The sequence below is a fragment of the Bubalus bubalis genome, chromosome 3, assembly GCF_019923935.1.
Source record: "Bubalus bubalis isolate 160015118507 breed Murrah chromosome 3, NDDB_SH_1, whole genome shotgun sequence".
Lineage (NCBI taxonomy): Eukaryota > Metazoa > Chordata > Mammalia > Artiodactyla > Bovidae > Bubalus > Bubalus bubalis.
In genome coordinates, this window is record NC_059159.1 from 172,046,782 (window position 1) to 172,056,763 (window position 9,982).

Genomic DNA, 9,982 nt, shown 5'->3' on the forward strand with positions numbered 1-9,982 from the left:
CAACAAATTATAGTCCATAGTGTTGTTTTTGTTTTCTAAGTGGAAAATGACCTGGGTGGAATGCCGTGGGTTATCTCAAAATTTGTATTAGCTATGAGACTGTCTTCAAATGCTTTTTCACCTAGAGCCCAAGGATGCATGCTAAGTCGCTTCAGTTGTGTCCAACTCTCTGGAGACCCCATGGACTGTAGTGCGCCAGGCTCCTCTGTCCATGGGATTCCCCAGGCAAGAATACCGGAGTGAGTTGCCACGCCTTCCTCCAGGGAACCTCCCCATCCCAGGGATCGAGTCCATGTCTCTTGTGTCTCCTGCACTGCAGGCCCGTTCTTCACCGCTGGTGCCGCCTGCGAAGCCCAGAGCCCAAGCCTACAAACCAGCTAGAAGCACGGATTTTCTCTTAAGCAAGGAAGACAGCTAGGAGTCTGTGCCTTGGGCTTCTTTGCTCCCCATCCTGACCTCTAGGCTCTACAAACATGGTTTAAAAATGGTGGATATAATGAGCACTCCCAGATCCCAGAGGTGGAAACTGGGATTCTCTCCTGAGCTGGCTTGCCTCTGCTGTCCCAACCGTTCAAACTTTTTTCCCAAAAACTGAGCCTTTCTAGGTGTTATAGTCCTGATGGGCATCGGAGGAGGAAGAGATTGCACTGCCAGGGTCATTAGCCTTCCAGAGGGCGGGGGGCAGGACGAGAGTGGAGCCGAAGCATTTGGAGGACTGAAGCTGGTGGTCCTGGTAAAAATAGCAGTGACAATTTCAGTGGTTACACTTGACTTAGTATCAGTTACTAGGACGCTGCTCTCACCTGAGCACGTCACATGCCTTGCTCGTTTACTGGTATCATCCAGAAGAGGTGAGAAAACTATTTTCTCCTCTCTAAAAGCCAGGCCCCAGATTATAGCAGTAAGTGAAGCAGACGGGGCTGCTGGTCTCATGGCCGCTGGCTCCTAGAGGTGAATGCACGGGGTGTGTCCATTCTCCTGATGCCAGTCGTCCATGCTGCTTCTGTTTGTGTGTGCGTGTGTGTGCGCGCGCGGGGCGGTCGGGGGGCGGGGGGCCGGGGGTTGGGGCTCAGGGCTCAGTCGTGTCCAGCTTTTTGCCACCACATGGATTGCAGCCTGCCAAGCTCCTTTGTCCACGGAATTTTCCAGGCAAGAATACTGGAGTGGGTTGCCATTTCCTACTCCAGAGGATCTTCCTGATTTAGGGATCGAACCTGCATCTCGTGTGTTTCCTGCACCGGCAGGCAGATCCTTTATCACCATGGCGCTTGGGAAGCAGCAGAGTCAGAGGTGACCGAACATATTAAGTGTATGCTGACTCCCTGACTAGGAATCAGACCTGTGCCCCCTGCAGTGGAAACGGAGTCTTCACCCCGGCCTGCTAGGGACGGTCCTGTTTCTATCTGTCAGCCTTTAGCGGGGGCCCAGAATGGGCTACTGCCTCCTCTACTCATAAATGCCAGACATTCCCCTCTTTGCCCCATATTCCTTCTTTCCACTGCCAGCTGCAGGCTTTGTCCCTGTCTCTGTCTTTAGTAAAAACAATTAGTGAACAGCTTTCCTGGGAACATCGTCTATATCTCCTCTGAAAACTTCTGATTCCTGGGCCAGGAAATTTAATTAGACAGATGATTACAGGTTATCAGACATCTAGTATTGGTAGATTAGAAGAGCAAATGGTCCTGAGTTCCTCAACCCAAGTTAAGCACCTCCCCATGGTGACTTATACACAGCTGATATGAACAATGAGACAATCTACCCAATGATCTTGTAAAACCTTTAGCCTATAAGACACATCCTTTGCTTTGATGTGATGATTTAAAATTTCCCAAGCTTCCTTCTGTTACTCTCTGTCTTGTTCTTTCTATACTTGTTATAAGTGGCAATTTATAAACTATGCTTGTTTACAGGTTTTTTTTCCTGTATCACTAGAATTTGTGAATTACATGAATATAAGGAATTAAAGGTGTTAAAGTAAAGCTGTGTCTCATTTCTTTATCTTTTCCCCTGACTCAGCACAGAGGCAATCAATAAACATTTGTTCAATCAATGGCTAATACTCAAGACACCATCCATAATTATTTTTACTTGAGGTAATGATCATTAATGATGATCTCACCATCGTCACAAAATATTACGTATCTTTGGCCTGATTTTTTAGGGTGTTATGAAATTAGAAATAGCATTCTAGTGAAAATTTGATAAGAAATTTGGGGTTCTTCTCTGAAAGGAGTTTCTATGCCTAGTGATTTTTCGTATCTCAACAGACTTCCAGATTTTAAGGAAAGAAACAAATCACTTCAGAAGTTCTTTGAATTGTAGGCTCCAGAGCTGTCCCTAGGGGTTTTCCAGCTATTTGTGGGACTGGCCACTTTGAGAGTGCCATGGAGATTCCAGTTTGTGACGGGGGTGCCAATGACGTTCACGGGGATGGTAATGTGGTCCAGGCAAAGAGCTCGGCAGAGAGCCCCTCTGCTATCGACAAGCTCTTACGAGGCCAATGATGAGGAAGGCAGACGGGTCTGTAATAGTCCACCTGCTGCTTCTCTTCACCACCTCTGGCCACCCAGGTGCCTTGTTCTACAAATTTGGTTTTTCTACGTGTCACATCCCTTCTTTCAGGGACTCTTGACAATTACAAATGCTTCTGAAGGTGGATGCCCGGCCCTCTGAGGCCTTTTGCTGGGCTATAGAATTATTGCTCTTCCCTCATACTTTTGAGAGGGTGGGTTTCCCAGGCTCTTGGCTCGAGTGGAACACGGATGACTCGATGTCCTAGCTGCAAAGCAGTCGACATCTGCCTGAAGAGGCATAAGCCTGGGGATCCTTCTCTCACTTTGTCCTGACGACTCAACTTGAGAGAGAAAAATCAGTGTGTGAGCAGAGCTCTTACTCAGGAATCAGGAGACCTGCCTCTGACATTGATCTCAGGACAGTGGGGAAACTCGGTTCCATTTTTGGACCTCATTTTTCCCACCTGCAAAGTGGGTGAATGACCTCAGAGCAATCCTTCAGGACAAATTCCTTAGCCATTCAAACCTGGTTCTGGGGAACGGGTGCAACTCTCCCACCTGTTGAGGGGCTGCTCTCCCCACCTGGACCAGGAACGTCTATAATGGATGCTAGAAGCTTCCACCAGATGCCTGGTCTTTTTGAACTCCAGACATATTTTTGGACTCCAGAAACAATTTTTTTTCAAGACAAAACAATATAAAAAACCTGATGAGTTTCTTTCAGAGCTCAAGCTAGATGAATTTACAGCACAAGAATATGGGGCAGGGAGTAACGGGCGACGAACCAGGGCTGTGACCTGTGTTCCCTCAAAGGATACCCAAGCTCGGGGCTTGGATCGTGAACACGTGGAGTTGATGCTTACTCATCTTTTCTGAGCTTCTTGTCTAAAAAAGGTGAAATGGGGGCTCAGGTTGGGAAAAGAGCTTGCACAGTAAGTCAGAGTCTCAGAGGCATCTTCCTCTATGTTCTGATGTCTTTTGTCCCCACATGTCTCAGTTATACCCCTGTCCTTTCTTATTTCTGCATTCATCTCTCCTTGGCTGTCTCTCCACAAAACTGTATTTCCCGAGGGCCAGACAGCAGGGTGTATCCATCTTTGTAGGCCCCTCGTGTTCAGCCTGTCTCACACTCTAGTAAATATCTATTAAGAGAGACTAATTAGCCATCTTAAGAGGATCCAGGAATGTTAGGAAAATGTCCATCCTGTCTCACATCTGTGGGTTCCACAAACGTAATTAACAGTTTTCACTTCTACCAAAAATCTATTTGCTCCTTTTTAGAAGAGCCATAGTATAGACATTTAGCCACATTTTCTGCGGAGATCATTGCCTCAAGCGTTTTGGAGCTAGAATGCAGGAATTTTTAAAATGCAAAATCAAATAATACACAAGAAAACCTAGTCTGTCTGGCTCCCATCCTTGGTTGCTCTCTTCTGTAACCAGCATCCAGCTATACAGACAGAGGGCCGTGCGGAGGGCCCTTGGGCCTCTCCAGCCCCTCTGATTACTGAAACCGGAGCTGCCTGGGGAGGCCAGGGCCTGGCACCAGCTCTCTCAGGGTCCTGCCTCTCCGTTCACAGAGAACGTGTCTGCGCACGAGCGCTCCCAACCTACCCTGGAGTCCCTCCAAGGACAGGCCTGGAGGCTGGCCAGGGGGAGGGTGCTCCTGGAAAGGACACATCTCTGTGAAGCAGAACCATGGCATATAGGCACACACGCAGATGCTTGCAGGATGGCCAGATCTTCCAAGGTTTCTAGAGAAATTGTAAATCTGGATTTTTATGTGTAATAGCTTAAATTTTAGAACGCTCCCAAAAGCCAAACCCTAACCAAATGAGCATCCTCATAAACCGTATCTGAGGGCCACGATATGCAGCCTCTGGTAGAGCCCGGCACATCGCACACACGGCCTAAGCAGGTGAGCTACCGGCCTGCACGAAGCTCACTGGGCTGCACGCTGCGTGTGCTTATCCAGGTGCAGACCTTGTGCACAACCAACACGAGTCACCCAACATTTGCACACGCAGGGACGGGGGCGCCTGGCGGGCTGCCGTCCATGGGGTCACACAGAGTCGGACACGACTGAAGCGACTCAGCAGCAGTAGCTGTCTCCTAGGACGTCCACTTTCCAGCTAAGGGGACTGAGCGTCAGCGGTCTCCAGGGCTGCGTCGCTGGTGGCTGCCTGGTGTTGGCTGCCCACTCACCTCCGGGATGTCTGCGTGCTGAGTTGTGTGCAAATCTGCAGCCAGGCTCCTCCGTCCATGGGACTCTCCAGCAAGAATACTGGAGCAGGTTTCATTTCCTTCTCCAGGGGATCTTCCCGACCCAGGGATTGAACCCCACGTCTTCTGTGTCTCCTGCATTGCAGGTGGGTTTTTACCTGCTGCGCCATCAGGGAAGCCTGCGACTGAACTGGAATGCCGGCTACTCTGCACCCCTCCGTAAACTCAGCTCTGAGTTCAGGGGCTGTGTTCTATTTGCTGTTGCATCCTCATCACCCAACAGACTATAGAAGGTGTTTAATAAACACCTGTGGGATTGCCTACAGGCACACAAATGCATATGGACGCAAGTGCATGTAAACCCACACAGTCACGCCACCCCGCCCCCAGCACCGCCCAGGAAGACCTTACCGCTCACGGAGCGCTCCCAGAGGCACATGCCCACCCCCAGCTCCCACCTCCCAAACCAGGCCTCCCCAGTCCCCCAGCTTTGCCCAAAGCCTTCGCAAATTGTTTCCTGGAAATCTTGAGGCGGCTGTGGTGTTCTTTTCCCCTAACTCAGGAGACAACTCAGCAGTTCTGTTTTTCAAAGTCTGGGACTCATAAACCTGGAATCCTTTCTTCGATTTTTCCACTAGAATTTTCCTTGGCTGGGTGCCTCTCCCCAGGGCCCCGGCCAGGAGGTCACACTCAGAGCGCCCTCTGCTGGGCACTGTCCTCCCAACCTAGTGGGCACTTCCAGAGGGGGTACCTGTCCAGTTACAACTGCTTTCCAGATGGGGACACTGAGTCAGGTGGTAGCACTGGGGGAGGTGCTGGGGGCGGGGCTGTGGACTCCCTCCAAGCACGCGCCAGGCTGTGCTACTACCAAGTGCTTTGTGATTTTTTGTTTTTTGGAAAATTATAGAAGAAAGAGCTCCCAGAGCTCAGACATGGCAGAGAAAGGCCCTCCGCTCTCCCCGGGGCCTGCATGTGGAGCAGATGGCAGAGGTTGGGAACCTGTTCAGATTCAACTTCCTCCTTGAGTCCCCACCGTGTTTGGTAGGCGAGGAAACCGAGACACAGAGAGATGCTGGGGGGAGGAGGGGCAGATTTGTTGAGCATCTGCTGCGTGCTGGCTGGCTAACAAGCTCCCGTTTAGTCTTCCCAGCAAGCTTGTGAGCAGGTGGTGGTGCTTCCATCTTACAGGTGAAGACATAGAGCCGCGCGAGGCCTCAAGACCAGAAAAGAAGGGGAGAGCTCGGATTGCATCCAAGCCCGCTGTTTTTTTGGCTGTGCAGCCTTCTGGATTTTTCCCATTTGGCTCCCGAGGGCCCAAGGCGGGGCCTCTGTGGCTGGGCTCATCAAGGCAAGGTTTCCGTGGCCCTTCTGCTCGTGGAGGGAAGCCCTTCTCCTCAGCCCCTTCCAGAGGGCAGTGTTGGGCACCCTGGGGAGATGGGTTGACCGGCCCCATCAGGCCTCAAGCTGAGAATCCCAGGGCTCGGAGGAGTCTGCTCGCAGCTGTGCCAAGGCCCCTTCACTAACGGGAAACAGGCCTGGGTGTCTTTATAAACTGGACTTGTGGGCGGTGCCAAAGGGTAAGGGTTTTCCTGGAAAAGAAAGCAGGTCCTGGAAGGTTTTTGTTTTGTTTTTCTTCTTAATGGGGCCCTAGTTAATGACTCAAGGAAATGAAGAACACATTTCACCGAGAATTAGTCACTGCCCTTCCCAACCCTCCATCCTGCTGCCCTTTCCAAAGCGTCCAAAACTTCTCACTTCCGGCAGGAAAAAATCCAGACCCCCTGTTTTGTTCATCTTTGGTCCAGCTTGGCCTTAACCTCTGTGTGTTGCACTGAAGGAAGCTGCCCAGGGGTCTCTGTGCACTCTTCCTTCCGCTTCCCTGCTCGGCATTTGCTCTCATTACTAAGACTGCATTTTGGCTTGTCCTGATCTCAGCCATTCTTTAAGAGCCAACTAAGAAGCTGCCTTCTTCATGGAGCCTTCTCCACTGTGCCCAGGGGGAACCATCTTGCCTTGCCTAACGGATGCCGGCAGTAGCCCTCCTAACCATCCGAGACCCTGGGAAAGTGCTGGATTCACCTTTGACCCCCTATTTGGGCACACGTGTATGTGTGCTGTGGGTGCGCCGCCCGGAGGCAGGGTGCTGTAGAAAGAGCCCTGAGAGTCTTTATTCTCTCATCATGTCTGACTCTGCAACCCCATGGACTGTAGTCCGCCAGGCTCCTCTGTCCATGGGATTCTTCAGGTATGAATACTGGAGTCGGTTGCCATGCCTTTCTCCAGAGGACCTTCCCAACCCAGGGATCGTCTCATGCATTGGCAGGTGGGTTCTTTACCACTAGCGCCATCTGGGAGGCCCATAGAAACATCCCTGAGACCTCCTAGTCTTTCATTAGGAGATTAGCGTTGAATGAAGACTGAATGTGTTGACGAGAGCTGCTTCTCAAGTCAAGAGAAAAGAACTTTACGCAGTCTACTTTAGAGTGTGAGATGTATCCACAGGGGTTTGAGATGTGGAGGCACATGGATTCATCTAACAGCCACTGGAGGCATTGAGGAGATGAGAGATGAAAGTTGCATCAGACAAGGCAAGGAAGAGACGCTGCTGCTCAGATGAGCCTGAACTCCCAAAGTCAGTTTACGCACAGGATGCCACTGCTGTTGACTAGACAAGGGACAGGCACAGGAAGGACTGACGAGAAGGCCTCTCTGGTCTGTCCAACAGGGGGACGGGTACCATTGATTCTTAGGGCTTCAGAAGGGCTCACCCGTGGGATACAAGATCGTGTGGTACTTGTGTAAGGGTGAGAGGTCCTCAGAGCTTGGATGTGCCCACATGAAAGTCAGCTTTAACGCCAGCTTAAGACAGGGTCTTCCCTGGTGGTCCAGGGGTTAAGAATACGTCTTTCGATGCCGAGGACACGGGTCTGTCCCCGGTCAGGGAACTAAGATCCCGCACACTGCAGGCCAACTGAACCCGTGTGCTGCAGCTGACGAGCCTGCTCGCTCTAGAGCCGCGGGCCACGCGACAGACACCGGCGCGCTGCGATGAAGACCGTGCAGCCAGAGAGCCGTCGCACCACAGGACTGTCCAGGACGTCTCTCCTGCTCCCCTTACTCTCCTCTTCTCGCTGCCGACCTTAGCCCTGGAGAGGTCAGAGGTCAGCTCACAAACTGGGGAGGGCAGTCTGGAGAAAGGGAAGCAGTGGTCCATGCCCCCATTCCCAGCTATAGTGGTCCCAGCTGCAGCAAGCCCTGACTGGGAGAAAAGACTGGACTTTAAATCAAGTTTGGATTTTGCTTTTGCATGGGACTGATTCAGAGAAGGCGATGGCACCCCACTCCAGTACTCCTGTCTGGAAAATCCCATGGATGGAGGAGCCTGGTAGGCTGCAGTCCATGGGGTCACTAAGAGTCAGACACGACTGAGCGACTTCACTTTCACTTTTCACTCTCATGCATTGGAGAAGGAAATGGCAACCCACTCCAGTATTCTTGCCCGGAGAATCCCAGGGACGGGGGAGCCTGGTGGGCTGCCGTCTATGGGGTCGCACAGAGTCAGACACGGCTGACGCGACTTAGCAGCAGCAGCAGCATGGGACTGATTTATAAACAGAGTTTGTTGAGTGACTTAAGGGACAACAGGAGTTTCTTATGTCCTGAGAACGAGCAGATGATCAGAAAAGTTGTAAGATGTGTGAATTTTTATCAAAGGTCAGGAAAAGGGCTTCTCTCCCTTCCCTCTGAACACATGTATAGAGTGGGGTGGGAGACAAAGGGAAGTTGATTATGATTACAAACTTCAAGCCTTGTTCACTGTAGGTGTTGATCACATTTGCCGTTGTAAATGGGTTGTTGTCTTCCATCGTGTTTTTCTAATTGGTGGTATTTTCTCTATCACTTCCAAACAACGAAGTCCCTGTGCTCCCCTCAGGTGAAGCCACTTAACCACTGCCTGAAAGTTCAGCTGTGTCTCAGGCTTCATATCCTGACCTAACAGAGATCTGACAGTGCCTCACAGCCACAGGTGGGGGGACTCAGTAGCCAAGCGCCTTTCCTGCAGTCACTATGCCCGCCAGTCAAGCTCCGCACGTGGCTGGCTTCCTTCGAGAGTCTGGGTTTCCCTCTGTGTGTTTCTGTCTTTCTTCTTTTTAGGACCGCAGTCACATTAGAGGAGAGACCCACCCTCCTCCAGTATGACCTCATCTTACCGGGACTAATGACCCCTGCAACAATCCTATTTCCAACTCTATTTCCACTCCGAGGTGCTGGGTGGGGGAGGATGCCGACGGATCTTTTAGGGGAGACACAGTTCAACCCACAACATCTTCCTTTCTCATTTTCCTAAGTTTGCATTTTCTCCTGCCTCCCCCAGGTGTGTAAACGGCACTTAAAGCAGCCTGAGCCAAGAACCCCTGAGTAAAGCTCGAGTCCTCTGTGTTCAGCAACCCCGTCCCAATACCTTCAGCAAACTCTTTCAGCCCTAGCTCCAAAAACATCCGGGACCCATCCGCGTCTCTTCATTCCCGCCATTCTGGTTGAAGCTGCTTTCACTTCTTGCCAAGACACCTGCAGTCGCCTGAGCCGGTCTCCCTCCCTGCCCCCTTTTGTCTGGGACGTGGTCTTACCCGCTTTGTTTATTGCTCTCTACTGACAAATCCAAACACCTCACTCATGCTTACAAAGCCCTATTGATCTGCTCCCTGCAGTCCTCCAACCTCATTTCCCATCACTTGCTTGCTTTGATCCGTAGCCTGCTTGCAGTTCCCTGGATCACTGGCCTCCTTTCTGGAATGATCTCCTCTAGGTCTTTGTGTGACCACCCCTTCTTGTCTGAGACTCTCAGCTTAAACGTCATCTTATTTAGTGACATCTAAGAGAACTTCCCCGACTGCCCCATCATCAAACCAGTCAATCCAAAAGAAAATCAAGCCTGAATATTCACTGAAAGGACTGACGATGAAGCTGAAGCTCCAATCCTTTGGCCACCTGATGCGAAGAACTGACTCATTGGAAAAGACCCTGATGCTGGGAAAGATTGAGGGCAGGAAGAGAAGAGGGTGACAGAGGATGAGATGGTTGGATGGCATCACCGACTCGATGGACATGAGTTTGAGCAGGCTCCGGGAGATGGTGAAGGACAGGGAAGCTGGTGCGCCGCAGTCCATGGGGGTCACAGAGTCAGACACAACTTAGTGACTGGACAATGACAACAAAGAGAACCCTGACCACCCCATTGAGAGCAG

The 9,982-nt window shown here is 51.1% G+C and overlaps 1 long non-coding RNA gene across 2 annotated transcripts; it reads left to right on the top strand.

Moving 5' to 3' along the window:
• Positions 1 to 7,065: 7,065 nt before the first annotated feature.
• On the top strand, positions 7,066 to 9,711 carry LOC123332972. 2 transcript variants are annotated; one of them, XR_006550195.1, is made up of 2 exons: positions 7,066 to 8,121; positions 9,112 to 9,711. It is a non-coding gene; the product is annotated as an uncharacterized LOC123332972 (long non-coding RNA). The 2 variants fall into 2 exon arrangements; XR_006550194.1 differs by having other exon boundaries at positions 7,066 to 7,897.
• The last annotated feature ends 271 nt before the right edge of the window (positions 9,712 to 9,982 follow it).